Genomic DNA, 20122 nt, shown 5'->3' on the forward strand with positions numbered 1-20122 from the left:
TGGGGGAAATGAACAAGAAAATATTAAAAAGTGAAACTGTTAATACATAAGTTTACTTAAAATATTTAATTATTGAAAGAAAGTAGTATTTGACTTATAATGATACAAATGATTTTTTATTCTCCCATTTCCACCAAAACAGAAAAAAGATGCTATTAGAATTGTATGGTTCAATAAAACCTTACAGAATGCAAAATCAAGACTATAACTAACATTCTTGCTATTATGAACTTCCTTTGGGGAAGAAATTTGTACCACCTGGAAATATATGAATAAGACAGAAAAGGCCAAGTGACAAAAACACATTAAATTGCTTAATAAATGGATAAAACTTAAAATGCTAAATGCCAAAATGTCAAAATTCCACTTCAAGTTTAGAAAAGCTATTTTAAAAGACTTTCCAAAGCATTTTACCACTTTTTCTATGAAATCAAAAATTTCCTTTTAATCACCTACAGATGCACAAGAACCTCATTTAGACTCACAAAAAGACCAACCAAGAAATATGTTTGCTATATCCATGGCATGTTGCTGACACAAATGAGAAAAAAAAGACAGTGATGACTTTGTGTGTGTGTGTATGTGTGTGTGTATGCACGTGTTTGAGGAGGAGCAGGAGGTTTGAAGTTGAAGTAGACAGGGAAAAAAGAGGCTTTGTTTATAATGTTTTTAACTTAAGAGATAATAAAAACACTGATGTAAATTTATTTAAATCTGCAATGTTTCATCATTACAAAAAACGGAAATCCAAATGCATTAAGATTAAAGAAACCTAGATGCTAAAAATAGATATATGTTTTGCATAAATTAACTGCATCTAAAAACTGTTATTCTCATTAATGTGTATTAAGAATCACAATTTCAATTTATTTGTCAATTATTCCTGAGTTAAATGAAAAATAAAATTAAAAAGTCACAATACACTATGTTATATCTTTCAGAGCAGAATGGGTCTTTAAACAGAACAACTTTCAAGCAATGAATTGGGGGAAGTACACAAGGCAGCAGTCAGAAAGGCTAGGTAGGAAAGTACTGTAGTTGACCAGGAGAGAATGTAAAGGGTTATAAAAAGCTGGATTTATTCAAGAATTATTAAGGAGATAGAATTGATGGGCTAATGTACTATTTAAAAGTAGGACATGAAGTTGACAAATATAGATTGACCTTCATTCAAAATTCTTGCTGGAGTAACTGAGTCAAAGGAGTGACTTACAGCAATAGAGAGAGTGGGGAAGAGATAAGAAAATAGGGAAATGCACCAAGTGTAGTGAATTCAGTTTTAGATATGTTGGGTAATCTGTGCCTGATTTTAGAAGACATATGCAATTTCGGTATATAAATGAGATTTTGATATTATTCTAAAACTGTATATAAAGGATGATCCTCAAGAAGATCACAGATTAAACCACAGATTTTGATATTATTCTAAAACTGTATATAAAGGATGATCCTCAAGAAGATCAGAATTTTAGGCATTATAGGGGATGGTAAATCCAAATTTTGTAGAGACTCTTAAAGAATCATAATAAAGATGAAAGAGCCTGGAAAGAATAGTGGACTTGATAAAGAAAAGAAAAGGCTATATATTAACCGATGAGTCCTGCAAAATACCACAAACTAAGTGGCTTAAGCAGCAATTTATTGATTAGGATGCTAAAAGTCTGAGATGTAGGTTTTAGTGGGGCTGATTCCTTCTAGGGTTTCTCCCCTAGTTTCTGGTGGTTTTCTGGCAGTCCTTAGCATTCCTTGGTGTGAAGAAGCATTGCCCCAATCTCTACCTTCATTTTCACGTGGCATTGACCCTGTGTCCATGTGTATCCATGCTCTAATATTCCCTTTTCACAGGGACTCCTGTCATATTAGGTTAGAGGCCCACACTAGTCCAGCATGATTTCATCTTCACTAATCACACCTTCAACAGCTCTATTCCATATAAGGTCACATTCTGAGGTAGCCAAGTTTTAGACTTCAGCATACAAATTATACAGGGACACAGTTCATTCTATAACAAAATTCTTGCTCAGTGGTAGAGTGCATGCTTAGTATACACAGGACCCTGGGTTCAATCCCCAATATCTTCATTTAAAGAAACAAACAAACAAACAAACAAATGATACATAGATAGATAGATAAACAAATAAATAAATACTTCCCCCATCAAAACAAAATTTAAAAAATACGATCACAAGGAAAGTCATTTTTACTAACCAGTTTCAACTGGTGGTAGAGGCTGATGTTGAAAATCATTTACTTAATTTAAAAGATAAACTAAAGACAATAAATTTAAACATTTAAAAAGGCACTTGGATTTGAAGTGAAGGTCAAATGTAAAGACACAGTTAGAAGAGGGAGATTGATCTTGAATTAAATATGAGAAAAAATAGATGTTCTTTTTTTATTTAATTTGGCCTACCTTGAAATTTCTTTTGAGAAATTATCCTGTGGAGATAGACCTGGGCTGCCTGGATCTATTTCTGGAAGTAGCATGGTCTAGCAGAATGAGTAAGAGATTTGGAGTCACAAGATTCACTGTGTGGTTCTGGATCTGAAATCTAAACTGTGCAACTTTGAACATGTTTACTGACCTCTCTCGGACTCACTTCTCTTCAATTGTCGATAATAGCATTCCTGTACCTGAATGTTATGAAAATTAAATATTATAATGTTGTCTAAATGCACTTTTTATCAAAATATTGTATGTGTATATTATTTTTATATTGTCAGCATCATTTTATTCTGTCTAGCTATAAAGCTTTTATAAACATTTAGAAAATGCAGAATTTGACTTCCTCTGACTGCCAGAGCAAAGGAAGAATTGTTAGAAACATAACCATCTTTCCAAAACAGTACAAATTTTTGTCTTAAAATACTAAAGGAATGTATTACTATAAAAATGTATTGTGGCAATGGCAGAAACAAATCTTAAGAAAACTTTGTGAGCATCACTCAAGACACAAAATGTGCAAACCAAATGGGCAGCAAAAACAGAAACTTTTTGAATTTAATAAAATTGTACAATTGCATTCTGGTGCATGGACATCAACACACAGGAAATATTAATAGCTATTATACTCATATTTATGATTCAATAAAATGTAATTTTATATACTTTTTAAAATCATAAAACACTAATAAGATGGATTGATTAAATTTGATGTGAGTAATGACAATGATGCCATAGAGAAAATGGGAAACCACAATGTTGTTTCAATCACAAAATCCCTCGGTGTTTGCTTCCCCAAACTAAAAGCAGATAGTGCCCTTTAAAGATTGATATGAAAATTTTGAAATTGTGAATTTTCTTATCTTATAGTGTTCTTTTCTACACAGTGAGTTAAAATGTGTTAAATTTATATTCTATTTACCTGTAACATCAGGTTGTCTGACAGACTATAAGACTGCATAATTTATCCAAAAGTTTAATTGAATTAAACTAAATATCTAAGGAGATATATTATATATATATCTATATATATTATAATATTATATATATGTATATGTATATAAAAAATACTAAAAAGTAGCTAATTTTTTGGGGGGTACACATTGTAAGAGGAGTAGAAATCTATCGTGTCATATTCCAGAGCATTCTGTGCCCACCATCCCCTCCAGCCATCCACAGGTAGTGTGATTGCCCTGATCACCTACTCCAATTACCCCGCAAGCAAGCTGCATGTAAGGAGCATGACCTCGGTGTTTCACATGCAAAAGGGAAACTTAAATCTTCTTAGTGCTGTACTTAGACATTTACACTGAATCTGTCATTCTATCCAGTGGCACAATTCTCCTGTTGAGTATGCTATGGAGTTTCCTTTTGAAACACTCATCTTCATCCAGCATCTTCATGATGTGTACATGTTAGTGATCAAAATGCTCAAGTACACTTCTACAAGAAAGTGCATGTATTGAGGAACACATAAAAAAAGATGTACCCTCAACTCATTTGTCTTGTTGATTGAGTATATTTACATGTTGTCTCTTTCCCAAAACAAGTGGAAACATTTCTTCTTCTACTTTCCCTTTGAATGCAAGATACTAAGGATTTATCTCCTGGAAAATGGGAAGAATGTATTACTCACCTCTACAGTAAAGTGTATAGTATAATACATTATAGTATAATATAATATGTAGCATATATGTTATAGCATGTAAAACATAACATATTCTATATGTGGCATGTTTATGTGTGGTAAAGCTGTTCATGATGGTTGTTAAAATACTTGTCATCTTCTCATTGTACTATGGGTGTCTGGGGGTCTGTAACACATCACAATTTTATGTATATTTCATTCCCTCCTAAAGTAATTATCAGGACTAACACAGATCTTCATACGCATTAAGTCCGATCAACATTTACTCAATGAATAGCATCATCCAAATATATTTCAAATCAAATACAGCTACCTGTCCCATGCTCTAAGCACAGATTTAAAGGAACCAAAAATAATTATAACAATCACATAACATCCTGAAGGCCTTCAGTGTCGAGGACTGAGCAGTGTCTAAAGTTTCTTTTGAACACACTTCAACTCTTTCATAATAGATCAATTTTGCTTTTGGTATCTGAGAAATATTTTCTCCTCTGAATGAGCAGCTGACTTACTAAGAGCAAATGACGTTAGAGCAGAGGAAGGCAGGACACAGATGCTTACTCTTGATTCTGAAACTCACTTTTCTTTTCTGTGAGACAAGGGTTGAGAGTCATAAAACTATAGGTTTATAAGAGGATTTACACTGATTCTTTGTTAAAGGAGATGTGGGCCATACTGCCAGTTTTCTATCATTCAATGACCACTGCCCCTTTCCTGGGTAGAAATGATAGATTTACTTATCTGGGAACATTTCCAAGCATGACTTGTAGCTAGATTTAGTGACTAAATTGTAGTCAGCCACATATAAAAGTAAGTGTTACTTGTTCTTTGAGTACAATTTTAAAGGATTTCAATGCCCTTCTTCATCCTTCTTCTTTTCAGCTGCCCCGGATACATATGTACTGGCTTGAGGACCAGCATATTGAAAGAACTTGAAAATGAAATCCCACCTCCACCCTACTGCCCTCCTCAACAGAAAAGCAACAGGACTGGTTCCTCACATTGTGCCCTGTGGAGCTGTCATTACAGCTTAATCACTCCACTCACCAGAGAACTCGACATATCACATCACATGTCTTAAGACTATTTAGAATGATGGCACACATTCCAAGCCAACTTTATGATTTCCTTTTTGGTGATCTCCTACTATTGAAAAGTAGAATGTCCTCCCGAAGGTTGTTTTCTGACGTTGGTTATTTTAAGTGTCCACTATCAGATTGCCATTCTCCCCTCTCTTTTCTCATGTTCTCCTCTAAATGGATAGCCATCCCTTTGTCATCATTTTGTTTAGTTTTCTAATATCCTAACCATTCTCTTAATTTCCAGTTCCATCTCCTGTATACAAGGAACATTATTCTGGAAGACACTTCCCTGAAACATGAGTTTCAACAGAAACTTGGGGGCAAGCGTTCTGCCTATACAGTGAGAAAAAGCAATTATAACCTTAAGAGAGCATGGGAATTCTGATGTCACTAATCCGTGATTCTTTATTTTCAGTCAATAAATAACATGTACCTCTGATAATGGCTGTATGGTCAGGCAACTCAAGATGGCTGCTCTCTATACATCCCCTGCTTGACTGGTGCCTGCTTCACCTACACACAACTCACATGACTGATCTTCCTTCATATTTGCCCCAGGCCCCAGCTAATGACTGTTCTAGATTTAGATCAGAACTCACCACTCTGCTTATCATAGGGGTGGTAAGAGGCATGACTCTCTGCTGATTAGCCTGGTAACCAATGAGCCAACATGATATCAACTCCCCTATAACTGGTAACCTCTTCTTCCCCACCAGGAGCAAAGACTGCCATCATGTCCTGACCTCCAGCTCCCACACATGGCAGGATGTTGCTCCAGGACTTTGTTTCAGATGTGCAAGATCACCCTAATCATTAAACTACTGATTATCTCTGTTGCTGACTCTGGGCTTTATCTCAGGTCTTGAAGCTGGGCAAGTACAGGGCTTGTCGACCTGCAGGGTGCAGTCCAGTGCTGACATAGCTAATTAATATCCTCACATAAAACACTGTGTTTATATATACATAATGTAACTAGTAGCCAAATTGGGTTCAAAAGAATAGAAATACATGGAGATCAGAAGCAACCTTAGCTCTAGGGACTCAGAAAGCCCAGATTCAGTGGGATATCATGGTACAGCACAAGGCTTTTGGGAGAAATGAATAGCAGGCACAGCTTTGTTCATCTCTTATCTAATTCTCAATACTTCCTTCTGCTTTTGGACCAACCTGGGTTGTGTCTATGTCCATCCAAATACTATCCCTTTCTGAAACTCTTATGAAAATTTCAGTGCACAGTCATGTTAATTATGATGTTTCACTCATGATGACACTTAAACATATCATCATCTTGCATTGTTTCAAAATATTGAATGTATGTAATTACTCTAATTATTTGTTGCCTTATTTTAGTTGTAATTGTTATATGTTTTTACATGTTTATTTTCTTCAATTGTAAAACTATCTGCTCAAGCAAAGTAGATCTACACAGTGTTTCACAATGTACCCTGTACAATTTGCCTTCCCAAAATATTACTTTAAATATTCAAATTGAAGAGTTTTCTCTCACTTCTCACTCTGTGTGAATAGTGTTCATCCTTCAAAAAGCAGTCAATGCTGGTGACTTCAAAAGTGTCTTTCCTCTAACAAAAGAGTATCTGACCTTGTGACTACGCTTTTTCTCAGAAAAAAAAAAACATGAATTTGCATAATTGGTTTGGAAGTTTCTATATGCAGGTATATCTTATTTTATTGTGTTTCACTTAACTGTACTTTGCAGATATTGAGTTTTTTCCTTACAAGTTGAAAGTTTGTGGCAACCTGGTCTCTGGCAAGTCTATCACTGCCATTTTTCCACATTGTATCTCTCTGTCACACTTTGGTAATTTTACCAGTATTTCAAACTATTTCATTATTATTATATTTGTTATGGTGACCTGTGATCACTGATGCTACTATTGTAATTGTTTCAGGGTGCCATGAACCCCACACACATGAGATGAAAACCAGATACACAGATGCTATGTGTGTTCTGACTGCTCCAATGACTTGACTGTTCCCCCCTCTCTTTCTTTTCTTGGGCCTCACTATTCCCTGAGACACAATAATATTTAAATTAGATGAGTTGATAAACCTACAGTGGCCTCTAAGTGTTCAAGTGAAAGAGAAATCAATCAATAATTCACTATCAATTATTATTTATTGTTATTTTAAGAAATTGCCAGACATCTCAACTTTCAGCAACTGCTAGCCTGATTCATCAGCATCGAGGCAAGACCCTCCACCAGTAAAAAAATTATGACTCACTGAAGGCTCAGATGATGGCTAACAGTTTTTGAAGTATTTTTAATTAAGGTATGTGTATTGATTTTTAGATATAATACTATTGCAAGCTAAATAGACTACAGTGTAGTATAACATAAATTTTATATGCACTTGGAAATCAAAAAAATTATGTGGCTCATTTTACTGTGATATGTGCTTTATTGTAGTTGTCTGGAATTGAACATGCAATATCTTTGAGATATTCCTGTATACCTTCTTCTATCATGTATCTAATTATGTCCGTATGAATCTAGTTTCATATCTACCCATATATCACTTAGTTTGTAAATGCTAAGAAAGTTAATACAATTTTAGGTACCACTTCACACCTACCAGAATGGTTATCATTAAAAAAAAAAGACAAACAATAACAGGAAAGAATGTGAAGAAATTGGAAACATCATACATTGCTTAGAGTCAGGGGGATGTAAAATAGTGAAGACAATTTGTAAGGCAGCTTGTTCTTCAAAAAGTTAAAGAAAGAATTATCATATGATCCGACAACTCCACTGTTATGTCTAAGAAAATTTTAAAAATACATTCAAAAATTTGTACACAAATATTCACAGCATCAATATGCATGATAGTCCCAAAATGAAAACAAGCCAAAATCTATCAATAAGTAATTGGGTAAATAAAATATGGCATATCCATAGAATACAACATTATTTGGCCATAAAAAGAATGAAGTTCTGATTATGCTAAGTGAAAGGAGTCATACACAAAAAGCCACATATTGGATTCCATTTATATGAAATGTTTGGAATAAGTAGGATGGTAGAGAGAGAAAGTAGGTCAGTGACGGTCAGGGGCAATAAGCACCTGATACATGGTTGCATAGAGGACTGACTAAATTATAAATAATAAGATAAAGGGGTATGTTGAAACAATCCAATCCAATTTTCCTCTTTTTTATTTATTATTTTTCTTGGCCTTCTTTTTCCTTTTTAAATTTTTTAGTTTCTTTCTTTCTTTCTTTCTTTCTTTCTTTCTTTCTTTCTTTCTTTCTTTCTTTCTTTCTTTCTTTCTTTCTTTCTTTCTAATTGAAGTAAAGTCAGTTTACAAAGTTGTGTCAATTTCTGATGCACAGCATAATGTTTCTGTCATATATGTATTCATACATATATTTGTTTTCATATTATTTTTCATTATAGGTTACTACAAAATACTGAATATAATTCCCCATGCTATAGGGAAGAAACTTGTTGCTTATCTATTACATATATAATAGTACATATATCTACATACTCCTAATTTATTCATTCCCAACTCCTTTCACCCTAGTAACCATAAGTTTATTTTCTATGTCTGTGAGTCTTTTTCTGCTTTGTAAAGAAGTTCATTTGTGTCTTTATTTTTAATTTGTTTTAGATTCCATATATGAGTGATATCACATATAATTCTTTTTTTCTTTCTGGCTTACTTCACTTAGAATGATAACCTCCAGGTCCATCCATATTGCTGCAAATGACATTCTTTTATTCTTTTTATGGCTGAGTAGTTTTCCACTGTATAAACATTCCACAGTTTCTTAATCCAGCCATCTGTCAATGGACACTTTGGCTGCTTCCATGTCTTGGCTACCTGTATATAATGCTGCTATGAACACTGGGATGCATGTATCTTTTTGAATTAGAGTTATCTCCAGATATATGCCCAGGAGTGGGGTTGCTGGATAATATTGTAAATTTATATTTAGTTTTTGTTAAGGAATCTCAATACTGTATTCCATAATAGCTGTACCAAACTACATTCTCACCAGCAGTGTGTGAGGGCTCCCTTTCCTCCACACTCTCTCTTGCGTTTATCATTCATGGACTTATTAATGATTGCTTTTGCTAGTGTGACCATTTTAAAAATATTATTTCATCCAATACAAGACCATGGTTTATCTTTCTATTTCTTTGAGATAACTTTAATTTCCTTAATTAATGTTTTGTAGTTCTCCTGATACAAATTTTTCCCCTCCTTGGTCAGATTTATTCCTAAGAATTTTTTTTTAATTGGATGAGATTTTAAAAGAGATTGTTTCTTTATTTTCCTTTTCTGATATTTCATTGTTAGTGTGAAGAAATGCAACTGACTTGTCTATGTTAATCTTGTATCCTGCTACCTTGCCAAATTTTTTATCAGCTTTATTAGTTTTAGTGTAGTGCCTTTAAGGTTTTCTATATATAGTATCATATAATCCACATTTAGTGACAATTTTACTTCTTCTCTTTGAATTTAGATTCTTTTTATTTCTTTTTCTTGTCTAATTGCTGTGGCCAGTACTTCCACTACTCTGTTGAATAGAAGTGATGAGAATGGGCATCTTTGTCTTGTTGCAGATTTTAGAGGGAAGGTTTTCACCTTTTCACTGTTGAGTATTATGCTGGCTGTGGGTTTGTTATAAATAGCTTTCATTATGTTGAGATATGTTCCTTGTATTCACACTTAGGTAAGAATTTTTATCATAAATGATTTTTGAATTTTATCAAATGCTTTTTCTGCATCTATTGAGATGATCATGTGATTTTTGTCCTTTCTTTTCTTGATGTGGTGTATCACATTGTTTTATTTGTGTATATTGTAACATCCCTGTGATGAATTCAACTTGATCATTGTGTATGATCTTTTTATGTGTCATTGGAGTCTGTTTGCTAATAATTTGTGAGGGATTTTTGCATCTATGTTCATCAATGATATTGGCCTATAATTTTCTTTTTTGGTTGTATATATACCTGGTTTTGATATTGGGGTGATGGTGTCTTTGTAGAATGAGTTTGGTAGTATTCCCTCCTCTTCAATCTTTTGGAAGAGTTTGAGAAGGATCAGTATGAGTTCTTCTTTGTATGATTGGTAGAATTCCCCAGTGAAACCAAATGTAGATTTTCTTTGCATTCTTCATTGGATGTGTTAGAGCCTTTATGACTACCACTCTAAAGCAAATAAATATACTAATGGGCTAACATAATTAAAAAACAGGGTAACCACAAATTAAAAGCAGGGTACACAGACCTACGGTTGATGCCAATCCCATCCCCATAGTGCACCAAATCTCCACTCATCTGTCTTAGAGGCACAGGTCCACAAAGGCACCAGGAGAGCAAATCCACCACCTCTGCCTGGGACTAGAATGACAGTCTTGCCTGTGATGTTGCAGGGCCTCTGAGTAATGGTTCATGTTTCAGCCCCTCCTCTGCCCAGAAGATGAGCACCAGGAATTATACCACTCCAGAGCAAGCAAAGACGATGGCTGTGACTGAACCCCGCCTCTCTTCTCACAAGAATGCACATCAACATTGGTGCAGAGCAACACCCTGTGCACTAGTAGAGATGGCAGCTATGAAGGTTGCAATGCACTCCTCATCCCACATGCAATGGTGCTTTCTATGGAGGGACCCAGATTGATTTGCACTCTCTTCTAGCCACAGCCCGCACCACACTCCATGCTCCTGAGGCTGCCTGTGTGCGGTCAACCCCAGTCCTCTCCCCAGGCTCATCCGTGGAAGCCTGAGTTCCAGCAGCCCAGCCCAGCCTGTCCCCACTGGCATGCATCTTAGGCTAGGATTCAAAGTGACTCTCACTGCTGGTTTCTCTTAGTTCTTACTGCTTAGCTGCTGTTTCTGCCTCCTCTAAACCTCTGAAGCTCCTGTTCTGTCCCTGTGAATCTCCTTGCTGGAGAGGGAGCTTCCCAGGGTGAGGGCACTTTTCTTTCTATGCTGCTGTCTTTCTGTGAAGCATATCATGCACCAATTTCTTTTTCTTTCTTTTTTTCCTCTACCTGGTTTTGTGGGGCTTTCCTTGTATTTCCAAAGTAAGAGAAAATATGCCAAATTTCAGGAGTTATTCTGTGTGAATTGTTCTGTATTTGCATATAATTTTTGGTGTGTTCATGGGACAGGGTGGACCATGTGTCCTTCTACTCTGTCATCTTGTCAATCCCTTTTCTGGTTTCTAATTGCCATACATTTCCTTAACAAAATAACACCAACTGTAAGTGCATAGCAGTTATATGACTGTCCACTGCTGTGCTTCCCTAACGAGTCATAAAGAATGTGAATGGATCTACACTTAAAAGTGCAAGTTTTCAATCTTTGATCTCAATTTTTCAAAGGCATTCCATGAAGTTGCAGTCAGTGCTTGGCTGTGTGGCTGAATTGCATGAATTCAGTCAGTGAGTTTATTGATGTTGAACAGCAGGAACTTGTAAATACAGACAGCTGAAATTGTCAGTTTACTGATAAATCCTTGCATGGGTAAGCAGTTGAAAGTCTTCTGCAGTCAGCCTTGCAGAGCAATCTCTGGTAAAATGGTAGAATTTCTTAACTTTTTCTCCTAGTTTTCTGCCCTAAAGAAGTCAAATACATTCCTTGGTTTGACCCATTTTAATTATTCACAAGTAGTACCATGCACAAAATTTTGCAAATGATGATTTAAGATTAATGTAAAATAAAGAGAAACAAAATATGAGGTCAAGCTATGGCCAAAGGTGCTATTTTAAATTCCAACATCTAAAATTTTATATGGAAATATCCTATCTTTTGTTTCTAAATTTATTAAATGGAAATAATTCACCTTAACCCACAGGAAAACCACATAGCGTACAGATATGAAGATACAAATATATCTAAGTCCTTTTTAAGACTCAAATAAGCTGAATCATCTACAGAAACAGGTACTGATATTACCAAGTACTGCACTTCTTTCCATTAAAGCTTTTTAAAATTTGCTCATGACAGGTAGCTGAAGTATATTTTAAGTTAGTGTGTTACATTTTCTTTCTTATTTGTTGGTAGAGATTTCATATCCTTTCACTCATATCAAATTTTATTTACATGCAAAACATTGCAGGGGAATGAGCAAACTGCATGAATGATGGTCATTTATTGAGATGGCCAAACTCCCGTAGCCAAGCACTTCCCTTTAGCATAGTTTAATTTATTATAGTTTAATTTTGTACTGAGAAACAAAGCTGACCTTATGCTTGTGTTTCAGAATTTGCATTTATGCAAGTTTAGTAAAACAGCAATAATTCTATTTGTATTATATTATCACAACCTTTCAAAAGTGTATCTCAAAAAAGTAACTTTTTATTATGAAGAGATTTCCCAACATGACGTCATAAAAAAATGACATCTAGATCAGACTGTGAAATAAATATTTTAAGGAACAATTAGGCCCTTTGTCCCATTCAATTACTTGCTGATTAATTTTAACTACCATTAATTGAATTTATCTTCAGCATGCTGAGTAAAAAATATCTTAAAATGAAATGTTTTGTATAGGAAATAATTTTTCTATTTCTCCTGTTACAATGGTGAAATAAAGATACATTACATCCTGAGTTTTTGCTGGTGATTATCATAGTTACAGGAAAGTAGGTAAATGATAAAAATAAACAGTAGTAAATATTTGTTTAATCAGTATATGTTTAAGTAAATTTTGTTGTCCAGATATAATAAAAAGTCAATAGTTTAAAGTCCTGTTTCTTCCTTCATTATTTATGTGTTCACAGAAAGTTTATTTAATCTTGTTAAACCATGATGTTTTCACCTTGGGAATAAAAAGCTAAACTAAATTCTGGGGACAATAGAACCAGTGTTGGAGAATTAAGGAAAGAATTTATTTTTGGGCCTGACATGTAACAGTTTGACTACAAATCGTTTCTTCATTCCCCCCTTTTTTTCTTTCACTCCCTCTCATCTTCCTCTCTCCCTCTCTTCCCTACTTTCTTCTTATTCCTTCCTGATTTTAATAATCAGATTTACTAGCTAGCAGAACCATTTTACTACCTCTGTAGATCCAGTCATCCACAATTATAGCCATCTTATTCCACATTATATTAGTGTGATAAGCACACATATAGATAACTTTTATCAAATATGTAACTTATAGTTTTGATTTTAAGTTAATTAGCGATTTAATTCAGATTGTCCATCATTTCTTAGAAGTCACTGAATATTCTTTCCAACACTTAAATGAGATATGTAACCAATGGAATTTTTTTCAACAGAATAGTGAAATTGAATTTTAAAAGTGACATGCAATAGTTTTGTTGATATTTATTGATAGAATTTTGTAAGATCTCTTCTGTAATGTATACAGTATTTACATTTTTTCCACCTGTCAAAGAACTCCAGGATTTGAAAAGAGAGGTTCTAATGGATCATGTGTTAAACTGCATTGGTTGCTTGATCCTTATAAAAGCATGTTTTGTCACTGCTGTTTTTGGTAGTGGTTTTACAAAAAATTCTGACAAATTTAATTGTGATAGTTAACAAATAATTGATAGATTATGAGTTATCATATAACATAGAATGAATAATTGAATACAAAAAATTCAACATGACTACTTCTACTCTATTGAAGTGTTCATATTGACAACTACCATCTCCTTGCACAATAGTTGCATTTAGTTAAATGTCTTGTAAAATATTATTTGGAAAACTCAAGGTCCTCGGGTGCCAGAACCTTTAATGTGCAATTCATTTTCACAATTTATGGTTCTAAGAGAGTTGCTCCAAATCAAGGTGAGGGAATCTGTTAATCAAAATTGGCAGAGAGGTACAGAGAGGATTGCTTCCAGGTAGTTTTCATTTTTCAAAGACACACAGGCATTGTGTGAAAAAGACACTTCTGTTGTTTTTGTTTTTGAGTTAAGATTTTATTGCTGAATTCTGATCAAAATAATTTATACATTTTAAACTTGCACTGAATGAAGGGAAACTCTGCACAACATGGATTGGTTAGATTGAACTTTGTATTCTCTTTTGACAAGTCTGTGTCCCTATACTTTTGCATATAGATCAAGAACAATATTTTAAGGCATTCTCACTAACAGCAAGCAGATCTCCAATTTAGAGTGTCTTGTCTTGTTTTTAATTTGCGTTTAGTGTGTACCTTATTCTAGTTGGGAAGTTGTAGTCTCACTTCTGTAAGTGGAATAGTGAAGCTGTTTATATATCTGAACTTGTTATATGTTGGTATCATTGTGTCTGTTGGGGACTGGGAAATAAATAAGCTTAATAAATAGATTCAATTTTGAGCGTGTTTGAATTTAATGAAACCTAAATTGTACTGATTAATTCTCAACATTTTAATTACAGGTTAATTTCATATCACTGAATTGTTTTACTTACATCAGGGCATCACAGATAGGCTAGAATGATATGTTGTAATATTTTGGATACAGTTATTTTGGTTTTCACTCTAATTAAAAGTTTTACCTCCATCTCCACCAAGGACAAAGGGACAAGAATACAGTTGTTTAGAAAATGATACATTTGTAGACCATCTGATGTGTCCATAGAACTGCATGAGCATTTGCTTATAAGAAGGAATTATGCTCCTCTTTTTAGTGTGCAGATTAAAGACAAGTCAGGAGAGAAAATATTAATACAGACAATGAGAGGGCAAAAGCAATATGATTTGTTAATTACTATAGGAATTTAAAATAAATGTGAAAATGTACATCAGTGAAGGTTAACCTAAATCTTAATTGTGAAACAAGCTATAACCATGTAATTAAGCTGAACTATTTACAATTGTTCAAATGTTTTGAATTTTTTTAATCTCAAAACCTTTGCTCAGAATGTTATTCCCTGTGTCCTATTAGCTTGTTATTTATTTTGAAGATTTTTCAGAATTGCTCCATATTTTCCTACTGTAACTCTCCTCTGAACTACCCCCAGTAGAATTAAATGTTTCTTCCATTGTGCTCCATTAGTAGCTAGTACATACCTGTATCATATAACTATTCAGATACTTGTTTATCTCTTCAGCTTGACCTTAATCCCCTAGAAATCAAAGCTTTGCTCTATTTTTTCTGTATCTCCATTTCCTAGTGCATGCTCCCAGATTTTATTCCTCTACTCAAACCTTACTATTGAATCTATACTGAAAGTATCTTCTCTAGACACTCTTTGGGGAACCTGTTTTTATGACTTATAATATCAGCCCAAGACATCTCTCATTATACCTCTAATTTCAATCTGATCACCTCCTCTGAAGTTTGACTGATACTCAGCTTTCCATCTGACATCTCTGCTTTAGTGCCAGAAAAGGTGTCTCTAACACATTTTGCAAACTCATCTCATTCCTTCCATAAACTATGTCCTCTGTTTTGCTGCTTAAGCTCAGATTTTAGGGGTCATCCTTGATACTTCTGTATTCCTTAGTCCTCACATAAAAAATATCACCAATTCCTGATAATGATGTTTCCAAAAAACACCTTCTTGATCTTCAACATCGTGGTCACCACCCAGCATCTTCTAATATCTTTCTCTCCTTTTATTCACTGAATTTCAGTTGCACTGGACTCTGGTGTACTGAAGACTGTGACTTTTACCCATCTCAGTACTTAAACGTGATGATATTCTATCAGAAAAACATGAATTTGAATTCTTGGGCATGGCTATTTCCTTCTCTTCACTCAGCACTCAGGTTGATTTAGTTCTTTTAAGGACAATACTGGGCTACATATTCTATACAAGAATCTGCTACCCAGATTGTTTTCTTACAGAGAATTTGTCTCTTTCTTAGTAGTTAAAATCTCATTATTTTGTATTCATGTTTGCCTTTATTATATAATTTTCATTTCCCCATTCTAATTTAAAAAACACAAAGATAGTAATCATCTCACCATTATGTACCAAACATGTAGAACAAAGCCAAGCACATAAGAACACCATAAATATTTGTTAAAAAGATGAATGCATAGATTGAGAAAGAATCAAGAGAAATACCATAATCAGAAGGATAGAGGATGCTATAATACAAGCTTCATGGAGGGAAGCATATTTTGTTTTAAACATTATATCCCTTTGACTAAGGACATTCTGATGTGTTATATGTATTCAATATTTGTTGAATAAATGTAAGAATTTAAAAAGCAATGCTTAAAGCAGTTTTGAATGACAGCATCAATGTCAGGATATAGATTCAAGAAAAATAAAATTAAATTCTTCCACATACATGAGACACTTCAGTTTTTACAAAATTTCTGCTAACTATATTCACTGCCCTATCAATCAGTGAATAAAAGGAGTAACAGCAGTTTTTTTGGGGTCACTGTATAAGATAATTTAATCAAGATAGTGAAGAAGCAGAAATAACTTAAAATCAAGGAACACAGTGATAAACGGACTAATTATCAAAATGACTTTCATGGAGAAGAAAAAATAACAAAAAGCACTCATTTTAAATTTTGATCTGTTAGTAACAAAACCAAAAACAAGAATTTCATGAAAAAAATTAAGTATACATTTAATGGTATAAAACTTCTATAAAAATTGGTTTTCTGTCACTTCATACAATAGTTATCCAATGGCAAAACTACAATAACAGCTTTCATATTTATTTCTTCTTTAAGTCTATGCTTTAGGCTAATTTCTCCTATCCCATTTCTGTTTCTTTTCACTCTTTCCAGGAGACAATGGAAAAGATTTCTAAATTACTACAGCATTTGCCCAGTTCACAATGGAGGAAAAAATGAACAGTGTAAGGAGCTAAGAATTATCTCTAGTTTGAGTTTTAACTTTCAGTTGATAAACAACCCTCAATCTATTTTAGATTCTATTTTAGAAAGAACAAGAGGAGTAAATATGATATAATAAAATGCCCATCCAAATAAATTTCAGAAATACACATAAATAGATTTTTAAAAAAGTCAACATAAAAGCATAATTTAAATTACAACTTAAAAAAGGCTTAAATTTAATCCAATTAAGCTACACATATCTTAGTATAATGTTCAGTGTGAGGATCTTATTAAATAAGTATTTTTTCTAAGTCTTCTCAAAAAGCAAGAGCATTATATTGCTTTTCATATGCTTAATGATATTTGTTCTGTAGTGTACTCTGATAGACACTAAAAAAATTCCTTTTATGGGCCCCAAGATCCCTGACATCACAAGGAAATGATTCATTTACAACTTGGGTAACAGATGAGTTTTTTAAGCAGTGATTTGGGGCTATTTTTAATAATAAGGTACATGAAAGCTTCTTTATAAAACTAAAATTGTATAATAAGGGAGGGTTTAGTATAGTAAATGGTAAATGTATTATGTAAATTGCTTCATGGAATCCCACACTGGGGACCTGGGCCTATTGTTTCCCTTTGAATAACAGATTCTTCCCTAAACCTTTTGAAATCTGTTCCCTGTAAATTTTAAATAGGATAACATTATTTTGTTATAATAGAGTAGTGTAAGTTTAAGCACAACCATTCTGTTTCAAGTATAGAATTGTCATTGTGATTTAATTACACAATTTGAAAGACTGAGAGCAAAAACCACCTGCCATGTTCCTGATCTGGTAAGGAAGGCCTGGCTCCTCTAGACCAGTGTTTCTGGACTTTGGAATTATTGCCATTTTGGACGGGATGGTGCTTGTGTGTGTGTCTGTGGTGGGGGGCAGTGAGAAGGGATGCTGACTTGTACATTTTATGACATTTAGCAGCATCTTATACGAGATCGCAATAGCATTGCACTCCTAGGATGACAATGAATATCTTTCGAGATCTTACCAAATGTCCCAGGGGAGAATACTCTAGGTGGAGACCTACTGCTTAAAAAAAAAAAAAAAACTCTGAGCAACCCACCTAGCCACTTAAAAGCATAATCCTTCAGCCTTTCTTCCTTGGAAACCTGGTGGAATCAGTGCTGCAACTGTCACCCATTCCCTATGAAAATCACTGCCTTGTCTGAAGTAGTAAAGCTGAGATACTGCACTCAAGAGCTCACTACAAAGCAGTGAGCAATCTCCTCTCTACAAACATCATGGACTCAAGTCAGGAGCCCTTTATCCTTTGCCCTCTTCCTCCACCCTCTAAGGTAGATGGAGGTAATAACCAGATGTGCTTTATTTAATCTATGGTTTGTTCTAATAGCCACATTAGAGAAATGAAGCTGCTCTTGTTGGTTTAAAAACTGATCCCCATACATAGAGTGCAAAGAGAGACTGAAGAAAGAGGCAAACCACTCCAGACTGGTATGTGGCAGGTTTAATAAGCATGGGAAGTTACATATGAGGTTTGTCTTGGGTGACTATGGGACAAATATACTTCTGAACCTGCCCACCAGGATCTTAAAAGTTTATTTGGAGGCCTTTACTGGATTCAGTCACATGTACTTTCCAGATGGCCTCCATCATACATTGCTTTCTCAAGGCTGTGTCCTTGAAAACAGCTCCACCTGTGGGAGAGGTGGTCAGAAGGTACATGGCAAGGGCAGAGGAGAGGGTGAGGAGCATCTGATTGGTGGGCCCAGCTCATGAGTCAGCTGAAGTCACATCCTCTCATTGATGACCTCCAATAGCTCTTTGTTACTTTTTTGAAGCTCAAAGATCAATCTTTACCTAGCTTTTAATAAGGACTTGTATGTGTTAATAAGCCAGGCCTGTTGACATTTTATGTCTATTTAAAAGGCCATGGTGCTATGTCCTTCCATGGATTGTGATCACATGTAACCATAGGTCCACAGTTTCTGCTCTGGAGAAAATAATAAATAGGAACAGTGCAGAATCCCACCTTTAGATGAGCAGCTACCTTCAGATGTGGCTGACAGAGGACAAGGTCAATAAGCAGGCTAGTCCAATCTCATCCATCCTCTCTAAGAAAGAAGCAACTGCAGCTCAGGGTCTCTAGAATTTCTAGACAGGTGAAGAAAGCCACATTCTGGCAGAAGGCATGAATAGTGAACTTAATATCTAGATATCACTTGATATTTAATTTGTCAAGGAAAACTTATCGAAATAATTTTGTCCAATTCCTGTTGGTAAGTTTTGTATCAGTTATTTTGTGTTGAATAAAAGAAACACCAGGAAACTTAACAACTTTAAAAGATAACCACTACTTCTGTTAAGGTCTCTAGGTCAAAGCAAGTCATAGACAAGCCCAGATTCACAGAACTGAGATGCAGATTCCATCTCTTGAATTGCAGGTGCTGTAAAATATGTTAGTCATTTGTTTTGTAATTTTTTTTAGATGTTCTGAATTTCATTAGTTTTGCAGTTAAAACAATTAAATGAGGTGTTTTTCAAAGAAAGAAAATATCCTTAATTTTGGCAGGAGCTCTGAAATTTATAATATGGATTTGCACAATGTTTATAAATGATTCTATTTGAAGAGCAGGCATAGACAATTGTATTTTATAAAGTACCAAACCCAGGAAAAAGGTACTGCTTTTAGGGAAACTGACTGCAAGCCTTTTTTCTACTTATTTCTTTTTCTTCCTTTGTTCTTTCCAGTAAAATTCTTGATAGATGAATGTCTTCAGGTGGTAGAACAGAAGTGGTAATTTTTAAAAATAACATTAAATAAATATTTTACTATATCCCCTTACACAGTTTCCTGTAATATTAATCTATAGGTTTATTCACTTTTAGGGGAAATCATGATTCCATTAATGTGCCCAGGATCTTTTAAAGAGTGTTTTTGGTTCTTATTCAGATAACAGATGCTCTGAGGCTATGTAAACTACATAACTTTCTCTCTGCCATGCCAACAATTATAAGCACTTTGCTTATGGCTTATTTCCATAGCTTTTATTATATAAAAATTCTAAATTATATCATTTTATATTTGGTGCCTGTGTATTTGCAAACATACTCTTCACATGGAGATTTTGCTTATAAGCTTAAAAATGACCAAAATATTCATATAAAATTATAGATTTAGGAGTCCTATTAAGTTTGCTGTTCTAT

This window comes from Vicugna pacos, unplaced genomic scaffold (assembly GCF_048564905.1).
Source record: "Vicugna pacos unplaced genomic scaffold, VicPac4 scaffold_20, whole genome shotgun sequence".
Taxonomy (NCBI): domain Eukaryota; kingdom Metazoa; phylum Chordata; class Mammalia; order Artiodactyla; family Camelidae; genus Vicugna; species Vicugna pacos.